Here is a 19,900-nt window from a genome sequence, read left to right on the forward strand (position 1 = left end):
TTAAATTAATTTAAAATTTATTTTTTATAGTTTTTAACATGACTTTTTCCTTTTTTATTGAAGTTTAGTTAATTTACAATGTTGTGTTAGTTTCAAGTGTATAACAAAGTGATTCAGTTATACTTATATATACGTATATTTTCTTTTTCAGATTATTTTCCTTATAAGTTATGACAAAATATTGAGTATAGTTCCCTATGCTCTACAGTAGGTCCTTGTTTACCTCTTTTATATATAGTAGTGTGTATATGTTAATCCCAAACTCCTAATTTATCCTTCCCCCTCACCCTGCTATCCCCTTCAGTTACCATAAGTTTGTTTCCTATGTCTGTGAGTCTATTTCTATTTTGTAAATAAGTTCATTTGTATCATTTTCTTTTTAGATTCCACATATAAGTGATATCATATGGTATTTGTCTTTCTCTGTCTAACTTACTTCCCTTAGTATGATAATCTCTAGGTCCATCCACGTTGCTGCAAATGACACTATTTCATTCTTTTTTATGGCTGAGTAATATTCCATTGGAGATATATATATATATATATATATATATATATATATATATATATATAGTTAGTAGCTACCATATTTGACAGTATAATTATAGATGAGTCCCATGTGGGTGAAAGTATTTTAAACTTGCCTCCTCTGTCATTACATTTGGGAATTTGGGGGTATAAATCAGTCTAAGAAGCTTAAAGGAATTTGTTTCTGCTGGAGTCATACTGACTCCTCTAATATAGAGGAGCCTTCCTTACATTTCTGGGGTCGTGCCAAGGAAGATATAAGGTAGCTCTAAGAAACCAAGTCCAATCTAGACTCCAATTAGATCCAGTCTGAAGTAGACCTGGATTAGTTCTTAAACTGAAAAGTTCTACTGGGTTTAGTCAATCAGAGATAACCCAGCGTTAGGCCATTTCAGCTAAGAACAGAATCCCACGTTACCCTGCAACATCTCAAAAATGATGGGTCCCAAACCCTGCTACAGCGCCAGTTAGAGATGAAAAGAGCAGGTTTGCCTCTGATTATCTCAGTTACCTATAAGGGAAGAGGATTTAGGTCCCGCCTGTAATAGGGTCAGAGCAGCAACTGTAGGAAGTATCACATTCATGCACATATACATGCCTTTGGGTGTTGGTGCTTCTATCAAACTTGGTGACTGTATGTGCTCGACATAGTTGTGTTGTTAAAGAGTTCTAATCAGGGAATGAAGTAAAAGAAAGGATGATTTAAGCCTAAGTAAAAATGGAACTGAAATTGCTTTAGATCCTTTTGCCAAAGTACCTAATTTATCACTAGTTTTAAGTAAGGAAATGCTATCTATCAAGCAATAGATAAAATTAGTCTTGTCAGATATTTCATTATTCATGATAAAATGTATTACATTGTGTAAGCTCCCATATTTGGTGGGTCTCTTGGCCTCAGAGACACATCCTTTCGGCTCCAGACTATGTTTTAATAACATACAGTCTGATATCCTTCATATTTCCTCTTGGGTGGAACAACTTGACTATTTTTCTTTGTCTTTGCTTTGGATCTACTGGATGCTACCTTCTTAGGCAGCCACTTGACCTCACACCCCCTAATTCTGAGATGATGCCCAATGCTTCTGATGTTACTGCACCTTATTACTCACTCAGGCCATTACTGACAGACTGCTGCCTCCAGGCCTGCCGTGGGATCTGGCAGCCACCTCAGGAAGCAACAGGAACTAGAGTCGTAATTATCTCTTGCTTTATTCTTAAGGAAAGGAAAGGAATCAGACCATTAAAAATATGATACATATTGTATTTTAGTATGCTTGCTAGTTGCCAATTATCCTCTCAAAAATTGGTCTTACGCAAGCACTATTCAAAAGAAAATTGGCTTGGGGCATGACTGACCTCAGATCATTTCATGAAGTAATAAAAGCTCGCATTTATTGAAAGCCAGTAATGTGCTAAGATATTTATTACATACATTCACTTTTACATTCAGTTTTCACAACCAGTAAGGTAGAAAAAGTTATTCCTGTTTTTCAAGTGAAGATACACAACATCTATGAGTCTAAACAAGTAGTCCAAGTTTACACAGTTTGGAAGTCACAAACCTGTCTACCCACTGTAGTCAGTGCTATTCCCATTTTGCCATTCTCTTTTCCTGTGATTAAGGTCCCTGGGAAGAGAGAGAAAAAGAGAGAGAGAGAGAGAGAGAGAGGTGGGAATTGGGCGGGGTGGGGAGGGGCAGGGAAGAATGCCAAGTTGTCTTATTTTATCAGGTTAGTAGAAAGTGATCAAATGTTTGTCTTTCAATATATGTCCCTTACCTTTGCCTCATATAATACTAGGCACAAATGAGGTATTTCTTGAATGAAATAAATGTTTAAAAATCTGTTCTCAAAACATTCATTTGAAATATATTTTTCAGTGTACGTTATGCGCAAGCATTGTATTAAGTACTGGAACACTGGGGAGAACAGGAAAGAAAAGGTCCCTGCCTTTGAAGGCTTAAAGTCTGGAGGAGAAGATAGAAAAAATAAGCACAGCAAGGAACAACATAAGTTCCAGATGGTGCTGAGGACTATGAGGAAAGTAGAACAGAGTGATGTGATCTGATGCTCTAGAGTGAGTGTGAGGAGCTGGGGCGCTAATTTAGTTGAGGCTGTCAGGAAGTGCTCACTGTGGACTAAGAGCTGGACGTCAATAAGGAACCAACAAGATCTTGAGAAAAGTGTGCCAAGCAAATGGAACATCATATTGCATGGACAGTGAGGAAAGGGAGGGACCAGAGACGCTTCCTGGAGTTTGGCTTCAGCAGCTGAGTAGGACATCAACAATTTACTGAGACTGGAAGACTCGAAGGAAGCAAACTGTGTGAGGGCAAATAAAGCATTCTATTTCATTTTCAAAAGGCATTTCTACACTTACTTTTGAGTTGTTGTTTTTTTTTTTTTAATCAGGTAGACTTGAAATAAAATATCTTAATCCTGGTGATTTTATATGAAGATTTTATACATTTAGTGACCCCATCAAATATTTCCATTTTGAAACAAAAATTACAAGAAATGTTTATAATTATTCTTTTAAAATTAGCTCTATTTAATAAAAGCCATTCTGACAGGTGTGAGGTGATATCTCATTGTGGTTTTGATTTGCATTTCTCTAATAATTAGTGATGTTGAGCATCTTTTCATGTGCTTGTTGGTCATCTCTATGTCTTCTTTTTTTTTAAATAAACTTATTTATTCTTATTTATTTATTTTTGGCTGTGTTGGGTCTTTGTTGCTGCACGCGGGCTTTCTCTAGTTGCGGTGAGCGGGGACTACTCTTTGTTGTGGTGTGCGGGCTTCTCATTGCAGTGGCTTCTCTTGTTGCGGAGCACGGGCTCTAGGAGCACAGGTTTCAGTAGTTGTGGCATGCGGACTCAGTAGTTGTGGCTCTTGGGCTCTAGAGCGCAGGCTCAGTAGTTGTGGTGCATGTGCTTAGTTGCTCCCCGGCATGTGGGATCTTCCCGGACCAGGGCTTGAACCCGTGTCCCCTGCATTGGCAGGCGGATTCCCAACCACTGCACCACCAGGGAAGCCCTCTATGTCTTCTTTGGAGAAATGTCTATTCAGATCCTCTGCTCACTTTTTAATCAGATTATTCAGGTTTTTTTTGTTATTAAGTTGTATGAGTTCTTTATGTATTTTTGATATTAACCCCTTAATGGATATCTGATTTTCAAATATCTTCTCCCATTCAGTAGGATCTGTTGATGGTTTCCAGAAATAGCAAATGTTGGAGAGGTTGTGGAGGAAATGAAAACTTCCTATGAGGCTGGTGGAAATGTAAATTGGTACAGCCACTATGGAAAATAATATGGAGGTTCCTTTAAAAATTTAAAATAGAACTACCTTACAATCAGCTGTTCCACTTCTGGGAATTTATCTGAAGAAAACAAAAACACTAATTCAAAAAGATATTTGTACCCCAATATTTGTTGCAGCACTATTTACAATTGCAAAGATATAAAAACATCCATTGATGGATGAATGGATAAAGAAGATGTGGTATATATACACAGTGGAATACTACTCAGCCATAAAAAAGAAGGAAACCTTGCCATTTGCAACAACATGGATGGATCTTGAGGGTCTTATGCTAAGTGAAACAAGCCAATCAGAGAAAGACCAGTACCATATGATTTCACTTATATATGGAATCTGAAAAACAAAACAAATGAACAAAACTAAACTAAACTCATAGATACAAAGAACAGATAGGTGGTTATCAGGGGGGAGGGGTGGTATAGGGAAGGGTGGTATGGAATAGGTGAAAAGGGTGATGGGTCAGTTCTATAATGGCAAATGGTAACCAGACTTATTGTGGTGATCACTTTGCAGTGTATACAAATATCGAATTATTATGTTGTATACCTGAAACTAATATAATATTATGCGACAATTTTACTTAAATTTTAAAAAAGAATAATAATGAACAAATAACAATAAAATTAGCTTTATTTTACACATTTTAATAAAGGAAAACAAATCTTTGGACATGTCATTTCTACTTTTTCAGGTTTTCTAAAGTAATTTTAACTCCTCAATTGTATCCTTGAACATATTTTTAAAGAAAGCTTGTGCTAAGTCAAAATTCAATTTTCTGTTTGATCTACTCAAAGGTCCATAAAAGGTCATAACAAAAATCTTATTTTTTTCATGCTCCTGTGTTTCTTGGACTTGAAGAAGACTAATAAAATCTTTTATTTTAAAAAATGCAGTGATTTTATAAAGTCAGTGCTGGAAGAAACAGTATCCTAGTTACATTGTTACAATGCAATAATTGCTACAAAGGAGGCAAGAAGAAAGAGAATCATCTATTCTGTGTGGGGAAAGGAGTCAAATCTCTTAACCCAGCCTTGGAAGATGAAGCATTTCCTTAGCAGGCAATTGTTAGGATTGTGGGAAGGGTAGTCTGGGCCAACAGAGACATAAAAGCTTGAATCTTTTTGACAACATAATTTGCCAGACGACTGGACAATTTAACATTCTCCAGGTATATGCACCTTAAAAGAAAAAAAAAAATCATTTGAAAGCCTTAAGATCTGATCCATCTTGATCTTTTGTTTAGTTTTTATCAAAGTACCTTTGCTCTCCTAGTTTTAGGACTACTTCAGAACATCAGAGATGATAGCAGAATCTTAAAGGTGGATTGACTTTTAAAGTCATTATATGGTACCTTAAAACTATTCCAAAGAAAGTATTTGATGATTTTAAACGTAATTATCTATATATTTGGAGAGATATTCGTTTGTCAGAGCATTGACATTTGGCTGAAAGTTTTGTTCTTTAATCAGATATTTTAGTATTATGCAGTACTATCCTCTATAAATATATCATTTTAACATAAAATCCTTGTCATTGTAACTTTTCATGTACTTGGAGATTCCTATAAGTAAAAAGCACATTGAGATGCAAATTTAATTTGAATATAAAGTGTATCTTAACTAGTTTCTTGACCTAATGATTTACTATCCATAAGTTATTAGGATTACTGATTTTATTTAAAGATGATTATAAAATCTAAATAATTTAAAATATGAAGCCTGTATAACTTGGTCAATTTCTGCTGACTAGTAATTATATAATTTAAAATATATATTTATTAATAACAGCAGTCTACATAAATTCTAATTTCCCTTCTATACTTAGATTTAGCTGGTAGCCATTGTTTACAGAGTTTGATGATTTCTCCTCATTATCCTAATTGTGAGAGCAGGAAAGTATGCAAATTACCAGAAAAATCTCCTACTGATAAACTATGCAAATGAAACCTCAAGTGAGTGGATATATTCTTTTGTGCTATTAGTCAGTTGATTAAACTCTCCTAAAATGCAAGTTGACATGGCTGACCCCAGCTTTCAAGTCTCCAAAGAATCATTTATGTTGTCAGTAATGTAGCCAAGATAACAAATGCATATTCTCTGCGTTTAGTTTTGAAAGGCTGGAGACTTTTTAGTTATCCTTGCAAGGACCCCAGATTATAGCCTATCTATCATACTACTTATAATAATATCATTAGAATCCCAGAGCAATACCTAGAGTGGTTGAACTGCTCAGCAGGCAATATTATAATAGATGAGCTTTCCAGACAACAGTTCTAAGAAAGAAAACTTGTTGGAAGAGAAAGGAGGAGAAGTTCAAGTATTGTTTGTTTTCTTTTTCAACTTGGCTTTTCTACATTCTTTTTTCTAAGATGCCATTTGTGCATACAAATCACTTCAGTTTATTTTTATAACCCACACACGAAGATATTGTTTTGCTGTGGTTCATCCTAGTCAGTAGAGGCCCAAAGCCTCCCATTGTGAGAGGAAATGAAGGCTGGCTGGGTCTTTAAGAAGCCTCTGTATACACGTGGCTCCTTTTATCTCAAGCTTGTAATTGCTGTGATTCAACCCCAAGCAGATTTCCAAAAATAGCCTACTGACAAAATCCTCAGTAACCAACTCAAGATACATTAAAGAGGTTGGTCCCACAAATGAAGCAAAGTTAGTATTTATATTAACAAGCAAAAGGACAAAGTCACTTTCTTCATTCATCTGAAGCTCCTTCAGATGTAACAATATGCTGAAGTCTTCCTACAACTAGGAGAGCCAATGCACTTTGATAAAGCACAACAAAACATCAAGATGGATCAGATCCCAAGGCTTCCAAATGAAAGTTTTTTCTTTCAAGTTGCATATATGTGGAGAATGTTAAATTGTCCAGTCATGTGGCAGATATGTTCTTTCAATAGAGAAATTGCTGTGTGCCTGGGTTGCCTGAGAATGCCCTTCCCCCAGCCATAATACTAGCTTGCTAAGGAAATGCTTTTTCTTCCAGGACTGGAGTAAGAGTCTCCTCAAATTTGATTCCCTTCTCGCAAGGCATAGAGGACCGTCTTCCTTCTTTCTACCTTTGTAGCAATTACTACAGTATAGTGTTACTGATTAGTGATCTGACCTCCAGATTAGAGTAGACTAAATTCCATGAGGGTGGACGCATTCTTGCCATGGTTTCATCCCTTGGGAACAGCATGTGGTAGACCTAAATAGTTATTTGATGAGCTGAGGAAGCATGGTCTGACCATGTGTTCAAATTTAGATTCAGAAAACTGGATCACTCTAGTGCTGAGTCTGATGTCTTCTTAAGATGATATATTTTCTGACATTACAATCGAGAGAGTACAAATTTGTCTACCCGGAATGGGGAATTTAACCACTATGGAACTGCAGATTCTTCTCAGAAACAGTAGAGGAAACTAATAACTAAAGAAAGTGAACTGGAAAAGGAGGAAATAGTATCATCAGACAAAAGAGAGTAACGTGACTTTTTTTTAATAAACTCACTATCAGCGCTTCACTGTGATTTTTAGAATATTTTGCGAGGCTAACAGATTTCCCCACCCTCCTTTATTTCTTTTTATACAGTGTCTGCAAATTGCCTAGGAAACAGTTAAAGTCTTGAGTTATTTGTGAGAGATTATTCCATCATTTTTTGTAGAAATATATTTTAAAAACCTATGTGAGACATTACTGCTCTTGTATATGGTCTAACGCCTATAATTACATGTAATTAAACATAGTTAACAACTGGAAATAAAAATTTAGTATAGAAACCAATTAACAAATTTAAAAAAAAATCTTAATCCCGCTTATTTTCCAAATAAACTAAGATATAGATAATATAGAATTGCTTACCAAATGATAGAAGTTGTAGTGCCACTACTTCATCAAATCATTCTAATAAATGTTAAACCATTTCTTGAATTTTAGGAATAATTGATGTGCTCTTCGACGCTATTGTCATCAGTTAAAATATGTCCCTATCTGAACTACAACTGGACATAGAAAGCCTGATATTTCCCCATTCAGTTGAAGGTATTAGGTTCAAGCTGGTTCTCTGCTGCTGCCAGCATGAAGCAGGGCAGGCGATGCCTAGATCCAAACAGCCTGCACCTGTACCCGCACCAACATCACTGTTATCACTACTGTCTGCCCTGTCACATGCCTCACCACCCTCGTCTATGCTGGGCCATTCCAGAGCAGGAGATGGGCTGCAGATGCTTCTGTCAGCATCCATCTCAGTCTACACTGCAGCTGCTGAGGGTCACCCTCACCAGCACGCACTACTATGCAGCTTATTAGGTAGCACATGGGCTCAAGATTTTAAATCATTCACCATCTGGTACAGAAGCCCTGTATTTCAATATTTTAATGGCTAGTATGTTTGTAGTGGTGCTTACCAGCTGAATATCAGCCCTGCCTAGAAGGTTCTAGTCTTTATAGATAACTAAATGATGGAAGTCTAATTCTCTTAAATTAGCCAAGTCATGCTCTCATTGTGCATCAGAATTTCTAGAAACTTGGCTTTGACAGTCAGGAACATGAAGTGAGAAAGCGAAATAGACAACTACTTACACTGTTCAATTAAATGAATCAAATAAAAATGAGCACTTAGTACAAATCAAGCACTGGATATATTTTATCTCATTCAGTCTTTATATTAACTCTGTTTTGAGGAACTTACTATAATCATTTTATAGGTGGGAAAGCTGAAGCACAGAGAAGTTAACCAAATTACCCAAGGACTAATATCAATACTTCGGAAGAGGAAAAGACAGAATTCAAATCCTCACCATGTGTCTTCAGTCTGTTCTTTTAACTGCCATTTATACTGTCTTCCTATTAAATGATTGATGTATTTTCTCTAAATGATCATCCTGCTGTGGTGAAATAATAGAACTTTGATTTGAATTCACGTTTCATCACTTGCTAGTTGAGCCCTTAGCAAAATTATTTTATCATTTGTAAGCGTCAATGTTCTCACCTTTAAACTGAAAGAGTAAAACCTCCCTCAAAACACTTATTATTAGAATTCAATAATATAAGAAAAATAAAATGGTCGTATTGTACTTGGAACATAATAAGTCTTTAATGGATATCAATTCTTCATTGTAAAGTGCCTCTCCTTAGCACTGTGAGGGCAATGAACATGGCTGGTTCATTGTTATAATGATAATCATACTCACTAACAATGTAACCCTCATAATGTGGCTAGAGTACTATTCTCAATCTTTTACTTACATTAATTCATTCAATCTCAGCTACCTTCAATATGCATGAGACAATATTATTATTATCCCCATTTTACAGGTGAGAAAACAGGGGCAAGAGAATCAGGTAACTTGCTCTAGGTCACCCACAGAGAGCAAGTGTGGAGCCTGAACTTTCACCCAGACAGCCTGGCTGCAGAATCTGTGCTCTTAGCCACTGCATTCATTCTTAGGATTTACTAGGGTTTCAATAAACATTTGTAGAAGAAATGTATAATTCTTGAAATTCCACAATTATTATTTCTTTTGTTAGCTTTAAGACTTCTGACCCCTAAGTAATATGAAACCTAATGGTAGACTATTAAATTTTTTTTTACTTGAACTCTTATGAATTTGTTTATTGGTCCTATACGGCGAACAGATTTTGATAGGAAAGAGAAAGTATGACTAAGGAAGAGACCCAGTTAAGAATGTATATTAAAGTTGAGACTCCAAATTTGGGTTCCAAATTTTCAGCAAATGCATAAAATAAAACACAAATCAGAAAATACTTCAATTGCAATACATCTTCTGATCTGGATTGTCTCAGGAATGCATCACATATACCCAATAATTTAAAAATCTTAAGTACATCCTAGAAAAAGAACATCTCTGATAAAAAATATTTTTGAATACTTCTACCTTGTCCTTCAATTTATTAAGAGTTTAAAATTTGTTCCTATATCATGTACAAGTAGGCCATCTGAAACTGTTAGACACAAATACTAATAAACTTAGTTCTTGCTAAGAATAAATACATATTGTTTAATATGATTACTTAATCTCTATTATTTCTTTTGAGGATTTACACAAAATGTGTAAGTCCAAAACAAACGTCTAAATATCTTCAATGGTTTTTAAGAGATAAAGCTTCCCTGGTTAGATTTATTTTCTCTTTTTTATTGATATTATCAGTGAAATAATTCCATGCAGTGAATTTGATACTATATTTTCTCACTTTTACTGTGTTGTTAAACCATGAACCTGACAAATGGGAAATAGGTTTAATTACATCATCCTTTACAGTGGTAAGAATTTCTTTTATACCTGAGAGGTTGCCTAATCGACCAAAGTCACATAATTAGTAATTTGTGAGGGTAAGAGTCCTTTCAAGACCATGCCTGCAGTATGAACCTCTACATGTACAGCCAAGTATCAGACTATTTAAAAAGTGTTTTGTGGAAAAGGGAAAGATCTGAAGACTGTTGAGCCTTGACATACTAATAACTTGAAAGTTGACACACACTAATTTTTAAAGCAAGAGTTCTTCATAAGAGATGTAGGAAGGACTCTTCTCTGTAGGTCTAATTTTGAACTCTTGGATGAAGAATAATCTTCTTGCACTTCTTTGAAAATTAGCAAATAAGACACCAGGTATAACCTATTTTGAGCTTCAGAAATACTCTCAAGTGGGGAATTCAGTCATTTAAAAAGACAATAAACCATATACTGCTAAGATTATAAATTCTAAAGTTAGTCCTGGGGTGAGTCCTGCCACTATCTTTATTGAATCTCCTTTTAAATGTCCTCATCTTTAAAGGGCTGCTGTAAAGATTAAATGAAGTAACACACGTAAAGTGTGTAATGCAGTGCCTGGCCAAAACACCTCCAAATCTCCCATTTGCCAGCTATTTGACCCTGGGAAATTCACAAACTTCGCTCTGCCTCAATTTTAATTCTTACGAAAAAAAGGAAATATAATACAAATTTTGAAGATTTGTTATGAGAATTAGGAAACATATGTGCAAAAATTTCTGACATTTAGAAGGTACTTAATAATTAGTATTAAGAAAGTCTCAGGGCTTCCCTGGTGGCGCAGTGGTTGAGAGTCTGCCTGCCAATGCAGGGGACACGGGTTCAAGCCCTGGTCTCAGAAGATCCCACATGCCGCGGAGCAACTGGGCCCGTGAGCCACAACTGCTGAGCCTGCGCGTCTGGAGCCTGTGCTCCACAACAAGAGAGGCCGCAATAGTGAGAGGCCCGCAAACCGCAATGAAGAGTGGCCCCCGCTTGCTGCAACTAGAGAAAGCCCTTGCACAGAAACGAAGACCCAACACAGCTAAAAATAAATAAATAATTAAAATAAAGGAATTCCTTAAAAGAAAAAAGTCTCATTTCTGCAACATATATTGGATATGTGTATAGTGTGTTATGTTGAAATTTTACTCAACAATTTTAAAAAGAGCTGTTGGCAAAGCTAAAACATAGCAGGCATAAATGAACTTGTGCTTCTGCAATATTGATGTGTATTTGAATGAGGAAAATAGTTAAATAAATCCCTTTATTTTAGCTTAAATTTGTTCAGATGCAATCAAATGCTAGTCCTAGACTAGGAACTGTTTTGGAAAGTTAGTCATTAAAATGATTTTTTTAAAAGTATCTTCAAAAACTCCACATTATAGTAGAGGCACAAACTCTTCCTTCTGTGTTCTGAGTTAGTCAAGCAGGGCACTTTACGATTTCAAAGCAGTTTTCATATTTGTGTATTCTGGATATTCTCTCCGAAGCTTTTGAATTCTTTTTCTCACTTTTAGTCCCTCTGAAGTATAGTCAATATTACAATGATTTTTTACTGTATTTTTTTACTGTTTTTGTCCCAGTAAAACAGAATTTCTTGAAATCTTCCTTGTCATTTGTTAGTTTTACTTCTACTCAACACTATGCTGTTTGGCAATGAGCACCATTTGAGCATGAAGAAACTTTTTAAAAGCTTGCTATTTTGTTGAAGACCACGGGAAAATTAAGTTTGACTTTAAAAATAAAAAGCATATGTTCTCCCAAAACTTAAGCAAGCAAAACATACACGCAAAGCACAAACTGGTATGGCTTCATGGTCAGTGCCTATACAGCTAAAGATGGCAACAGAAGATCCAGATCTTTCATATCCATCCCAGAAGAGTGTCACAATGCACAAAGGCCCACTTGGATTGGGGCTTCACTGATGAGTTTGAGTTACCCGCTCATGCTTGAACTTGTGCTAGAGGGATGGACTCTGCTCATGAGCTTAGGCTTAGGTTACAACTCCATCTCTTAATTGGGCAATGGGGGCCATCAAACCACATGGTCAGAGAGTGGGAAAGAGGTGGATCCCTAAGCCAGAATCAGAAACAAGGACCCCGGCATGACCAAAAATCAATATCAATCATTGGACATTCATACTATTTACAAAACCAGTTCAAGTTTCTCTCCTGTGACTAGCTGGGTAGGTCCTGAGGGTAGGGTTCCCATTACAGCCCCTGACAGGCAATAGGCATTCAAACACTGCATTTGCAGGCTTTGCTTCCTCCGATTTCTTCTCAACAGCAGTCACAGTGACCTTGTAAGGGTACAAGTTAGACCATGTCAATCCCAGTGTCTTTCCAGCTCAAAGCCGAACTTACTGCAAATGACCCAAAGGGCCCTTCACAGGCTGGTCCCCCATTACCTCTCTGACCTCATGTCCTACTATCGCCTTATCTTGTGCTCTGCTCCAGCCATGCTGGCCTCCTCACTCCTCACTGCTCCTCCAAAATGCCAGGCCTGTTGCAGGCATCCCTCTGCCTTGAGCCCTCTTCCCTCAGACCAGCATGAGGCCCACTCCTTCTCCTCCCTCAGTAGCTATTCAAATTCCCTTCAGTTAACCCTTCCTTGGCCAGCTTATCTCTGTTGTATCCACCCATGAACACCTGTTCCCTCTTTCCTGCTTTATTTTTCTCCATAGTCTTTAACTCCATCAAAAATACCCATGCTATTTTACTGCTGTTATTATTATTATTATTATTATTATTATTATTATTATTATCCCATCACTAGACTATAAGCACTATGAGGTCAGGGGTGTTGGATGTTTTTCTTCAAGACTCTATCCCCCAGCACCAGCATAGTACCAAGCACAAACGGATGCTCAATAAATATCCACTGAATGAAAAGATGATTCTTTCATTCATCCTCCAGGCCTTAGTGTGGGAAATGTCTCCTGTACAGACTGTCTCCTGTACAGTCCTATTCTGTATTTCAATAGCACTTTCTCCATCACTCTGGGCTCCATAATGTAGGTGCTGTTAACTTCACTCACTCTTATTTCCCCAGTGCCTGGCACAGAGGACATGCTCAATAAATAAGCAAATGAAGTTGAAGAGATGATGAATGCCCTGAGTATGGCATTAATAGTGAAGCTCAGAAAGATTTCAGGAAATTTTATATTGGTGTCAAATTGTCAGCTATTCCAAGCCAAGGCATGGAAACAACTGGAATGTCCATCTACAGATGAATGAATATAGAAGATGTGGCATATGTATATAACGGAATACTACTCAACCATAAAAAGAATGAAATAATGCCATTTGCAGCAACTTGGATGGACTTAGAGATTATCATACTAAGTAAGCCAGAAAAAGAAAGATAAATACCATATGATATCACTTATGTGTGGAATCTAAAATATGACACAAATGAACTTATCTACGAAACAGAAACAGACTCACAGACATAGAGTACAGACTTGTAGTTACCAGTGGGGAGCGGGAGTTGGGGGGGATGGATTGGGAGTTTGGGACAAGTAGATGCAAACTATTATATATAGAATGGATAAACATCAAGGTCCTACTGTATAGCACAGGGAACTATATTCAATATCCTGTGATAAACCATAATGGAAAAGAATATGAAAAGAATGTATATATATATATGTATAACTGAATCACTTTTCCATACAGCAGAAACTAACACAACACTGTAAATCAACTATACTTCAATAAAATAAATTACAAAAAGATTGTCAACTATTCCAGAGAGAAAAATAGGTCCACATGAAATCAAATATGGTTATCATTTTTTGGCTATTATATCATCCCACTCATGAGAAGTCAGGTGTATGTCCTGATAAGCCTATTTCAAATCAAACCAAAGACTCAAACTTTCTTTAGCCATTCACTTTTTCTAGTTTTTTGCAATGCCCTCATCCCTAGACACACACACACACACACACACACACACACACACACACACAAAACCTGAGATAGGTTTATCATCTAGTATAGCATATTACAGCAATATATTCATTAACATAAACATACTGGCAGGGATTATAAGACTTCTAAGTCTCTGGTTTTTTGGCAGAATGTTCTGTGGAGTGGAGTAAGAGGCAGAAGCCTGAACTAACACAGGAGAGGATGGGAGGGAGGAGGGAAAGGCCCAGAAGTGACACCCAGACTCCCTGGGACCCCTTTGGCCCAGTACACCAGGCTGGCCTCCAGCATGACTCAATGTGAAGCCCCCTCAGAAGACTTGGCTGACATTACTTCCTGCCACAGTCAGACTTGGCTCAGCTACTTGAACAGGCCAAAGCCTGCTAAAGAGCCCATTAGGAGATTCCACATTCAGGAACTGGGGGAAGGGAGAGAGGAAATAAGGCAAGAACTGAAAGCTTCTGTTAAAACAACATAATTCCCCATAAATGTCATCTTTTATCAACAGAGCTCACATTGAAGACCTGCGAAATGTTTGAAATTTTAAAAAGGTTTTTCTGTGCTGGACACTCTTCCATACCCAATATAAGACCCAGAATACTGTTAAGTTTCTAACAATTATGAACCTGAAGAATATCAAAACTTCCAAAAAAAACAGTGAGTCAAAATAACCTGACACAATTAGTCTATTCCACCATGACTATCTGTGAGTGGTTCGAAGATACCTTGTTTGTTTGGATATTTGACTTAATTTTTAGAGGAAAAAATACATGTATAAATGTCAAATTAATTGGGACAAAAGCCAGTTACATATGGAATCACAGTGAGAAACACAGGTAGGTAGCTCAGAACATTAGCCTCCAAGACTGTTTTTAAAACCTCCTAGGTAAATACTGATTTTTAAAAATTGCAGTATTATATACCTAGAGTACTGTGGAACTTCTTGATTTTCTTGGATGATGATGATGATGATGATGATAATAAAGACTAATATTGAGTACTTACTATATGCCAAACAAGACGCTCTGAGATGTCTATAACGTATGTGTATTCTCATTATTCCCATTTAGCTGAGCAAAAGGAGGCACAGGAAATTTAAGAAGCTGTCCTTACACAGCCAGCAACCTGCAGAGCCAGGATTTAAACCCATACTGCCGGGATCCTGAGACCACAACCTTCACCATCTCACTGTACTTCTCAGTGAATAACAGTCAATTTTAGCAATCACTGAATCCTTCTAGCTTGCAGATTAAGTAATTCCTGGGTTAGAAGCCAAGGATGGCGCTTAGGCATTCAAGGTACATCCCCCACCCTCTAAAAGAGCTCCATCTTGATAAGTTATGGCCTGCTGGATGTACGTTGGACCTTCTATATTTCCCTCCCAAATTCTCATTCTCTGATGACTTGTTATTTTTAGGTTGTTCTTGGCCATGGCTCTTTTTCATACTTTGGACTGTGACATTTGTTCTATTCAGCTCTTAAATCCTCCTATCATATTTTAAAAATGACTTTGCTTCACATTTTTGACATAGCTTATCTCTCAGAATAGGTTTGTTTAGGATTTGCTTTTCTCTGTTCTGCTGCTGGGATAGGACAGTCTGGAGGACTAGAGTCCATTTGAATATTGACAATTCCATACACAAATGCACCATATGCTAGAACGTGTAATGTCTTGAAGATACACTCTCGCCATGGGCTGTGACCAAGATTGCTTATCTTTAAGAAGATTCCAAGTGAAGACTCTATCATGATTTCTCAAAATGGTTGAATACATCCTTAGGCCCTTCTCAAATCTCCTGATAAAATTATAATTCTTCACCAGGTGTTTGCAGCACCCAACTCGGAAAATGCTACCCTTTGGCTATTTAAACTTCATTGTATTGTAGGCTGGAGACTTATCCAGGTGCTGCCACATATCACCCAAACCAGCCACTGGACTGTTGGAGGAGATTAAGTAACCATCATTGTTAACCTTCTTTATGTCCCAGCTAACATATCATGAGCAGCGGCACCATGCGTTACTAAAGGGAGGAGGGGTGTCTCGATCATTGGTCTCTATCCAGACTCAGCCAAAAACTTAAAAGACAATTATGATTTTGCTTTTGGAATTAATTCCACAAATACTTGTTAAGTATAAATTATGCACAAAATAGTGTGGTAGGCTGTGGAGCTAAAAGAACAAATTATAATAATAAAAGTAGTAGTACTAATGGTTAATATTTTTAACTTCTTTCTGTGTTAAACTCTGGGCTAAGCACTAAAAATGTTTAATTTTCATTTGGTCCTCAAAACAACATTATGATAATTATATTATAACGATCCTATCATCTCATTTTATAACGGGGAAACTGAGGTACTGTACAGTAACTTGCCCGAAGTCACACAGCTAATATGCGAAGGGGCTGGATTCGAATTCTGACTTCAGTCTGGATCCAGGATCCTCACTTTGACCACTCCATGCACACGCACATTTATAGGATAGAGAGATCAAACAGATGTGCAAATAATTTTACTACTCTCTGCACTTATTCTTGCTCCATGATTTGTAAACATCTCTCTGTCACAGATACTTTTCAGCTCCACCAGTGTGGGTGGAGTTAGAGTTTTCCATTATATGATGTCAAGATTTCAGCCACACTACTCAGTGTGGTAGCGCCACACTGAGCAGTATTTCAGACATTCCTCCTAGGTTGTTATAAAACAGCAGAACTCATAGAAGCATCTTTTCCATGACCACGATACCTTCAATTTTTTATTATAACTGCTGATGACTAGAGTCACAAAGTGAAAGAAACAATGGCTGTTGTTTGCTTGTTTCCCACTGCAAATGCTGAAGTCTAGAGTTGCAAATTATTTCTTCTCCCATCAGTGTTTTACCATGAGAGGTTCACAACAGAATGTCACCTTAATTTTAAAAGTTCTACCTAAGATGCAGGTGGTTACAGACTACTGGGCAGTAAGGTCCTTCATTGGTAATGTTTTTATTCCTTTTCAGTTATTGGAGCTGTTGGCTAGAAGGTTAAATCCTGGAATCATGGCCAGACAATAAACAGCCTTGCCAGCCATGCTGCAAAGTTTAGACTTGATAATTTATTTTATTCTACCCCAAATGCTCCAAGTCCTAACATGATTTCTTCCCAAGATCTAGCCACACTCTTATCCATACTAACATTTGATAAAGACGTTCTCCTTGACCAACCTTCAGTCAGTCTCCTCTGAGTTGTCTTTTTGTCTAGGTCCTGCCCTTGGGCTATGCCTTTGGTCTGCTTAGTCCAGTTTTAGCAAAAATCCTGCTGAGTCAAATTAATGAAAATCCCTACCCTTAATATTTTATTAATCTGGACTATCTTCAGCAAGAATTTTGTCAAGTCATGTTAGCCAGAATCACCTTAGCCTTGATATTTACTTAGTAATTTTCCATCCACTGACCCTCCCCCACCCTGCTCCTTGGCTGTAAATCTCCATTCACTCTTCTCAAATTGAGTTGAGCCCCATCTCTCTTTCCAACTGCAAAACTCCCACTGCAGTTGCCCCTCTTGAAGAAACTTTTCTTTACCATCTTTAACAAATTTCATGGAAAACTTTTCATTAGTACTTTTAAAATACTGTTTTCTGTCACTAGAGCTGATTTTCATGTCTTTTCCCGCTTTCTGAAAATACACGTTGGTAGGTTATTACCAGATGGACCAAACCCAGCAAGTAGAGAAGACCAGATGAATTGTTAACATTCCATCTTCCTGCCTGAATCTGATCACTCAGATCATTCTTACAAGGGTCCTAAACCACATTAAAATTCTCCCTGGGGGGCATTTCTAACTGGTAATGAAATAAACAGGATGTGTTAGTTGTAATTCTAAAAGGCTTGCATAACTCAACTATGATTTCTGTCAGTTAGTTTACCAAACAGTTTTTAGATTATAGGATTTTCCCCCAACATTCCTCCCTTTTGCCTCCTCCTCCTCCTCCCCTTGTTCATTTTTTTCCTTCAAGAACTTCAAAAAATAGCAGCAAACTCATTCTATATAATCTCTTTCTAAAGTCTGCGTTTAATGCTGGCATAAATTGGACAGACCCCTCTCACAAGGATATTTTCTGAGTGATTCCAACTTTCACAACAGGCAGATGTGAGTGGATTTTCTCCAGGCAAGCAAAGAATGAAAAAGAAAAATTCCAAAAAATTTTGGCATGTAAGTTTCTGAAACTATGGTTTGATTTTCTATAATTATGAAAAATATCAAGCATCAAATATAAAGAATAATAAATAAACACCCATTCACCTATAACCCAAATTCATCAAATTTTGGCATTTTCACTGTAATTGTTAAAGTTTTTTTTAAATAAAGTGTTTCAGATTGTTCAAGGCCACAGTGTATACTTTCTTCAGTTCACTTTCTTTCCCTCACAGATGTAACTACTATCTGAAATTTATAGCTTACTATATCCATAAATACATTATACTTTCATTACAAATGGTATATTCATTAAAAATACATTGTATCTTTTGCATGTTTTGAAAAAGTCTCTTCTGTATATATAATTATTGTACATTAAAAAAATTATATACTGAATGTATAATTTGGTTAGTATGTTCTTTTTTTTTATTGATGTGTTTTTTTTTAACGTCTTTATTGGAGTATAATTGCTTTACAATGTTGTGTTAGTTGCTGCTGTATAACAAAGTGAATCAGCTATATGTATACATATATCCCCATATCCCCTCCCTCTTGCGTCTCCCTCCTTCCCTCCTTTTCCCACCCCTCTAGGTGGTCACAAAGCACTGAGCTGATCTCCCTGTGCTATGTGGCTGCTTCCCACTAGCTGTCTATTTTACATTTGGTAGTGTGTATATGTCAATGCTACTCTCTCACTTCGCCCCAGCTTACCCTTCCCCCTCCCCATTGCCTCAAGCCCATTCTCTACTCTGTGTCTTTATTCCTGTCCTTCCCCTAGGTTCATCAGAACCATTTTTTTTTTTTTTTTTAGATTCCATATATATGTGTTAGCATATGGTATTTGTTTTTCTCTTTCCGACTTACTTCACTCTGTATAACAGTCTCTAAGTCCATCCACCTCACTACAAATAACTCAGTTTTGTTCCTTTTTATGGCTGAGTAATATTCTATTGTACATATGTGCCACATCTTCTTTATCCATTCATCTGTCGATGGACACTTAGGTTGCTTCCATGTCCTGGCTATTGTAAATAGAGCTGCAATGAACATTGTGGTTCATGACTCTTTTTGAATTATGGTTTTCTCAGGGTATATGCCCAGTAGTGGGATTGCTGGGTCATATGGTAGTTCTATTTTTAGTTTTTTAAGGAACCTCCATAATGTTCTCCATAGTGGCTGTATCAATTTATATTCCCACCAACAGTGCAAGAGGGTTCCCTTTTCTCCACACCCTCTCCAGCATTTATTGTTTGTAGACTTTTTTTTTTTTAAATTTTATTTATTTATTTATTTTTGGCTGCGTTGGGTCTACGTTTCTGTGCGAGGGCTTTCTCCAGCTGCGGCAAGTGGGGGCCACTCTTCATCGCAGTGCGCGGGCCTCTCACTATCGCGGCCTCTCTTGTTGCGGAGCACAGGCTCCAGACACGCAGGCTCAGCAATCGTGGCCCACGGGCCCAGTTGCTCCGCAGCATGTGGGATCCTCCCAGACCAGGGCTCGAACCCGTGTCCCCCACACCGGCAGGCAGACTCTCAACCACTGCGCCACCAAAGGAAGCCCCTGTAGATTTTTTGATGATGGCCATTCTGACTGGTGTGAGGTGATACCTCATTGTAGTTTCGATTTGCATTTCTGTAATGATTAGTGATGTTGGGCATCCTTTCATGTGTTTGTTGGAAATCTGTATA

Source organism: Balaenoptera ricei, chromosome 10, assembly GCF_028023285.1.
Source record: "Balaenoptera ricei isolate mBalRic1 chromosome 10, mBalRic1.hap2, whole genome shotgun sequence".
Classification (NCBI taxonomy): Eukaryota; Metazoa; Chordata; class Mammalia; order Artiodactyla; family Balaenopteridae; genus Balaenoptera; species Balaenoptera ricei.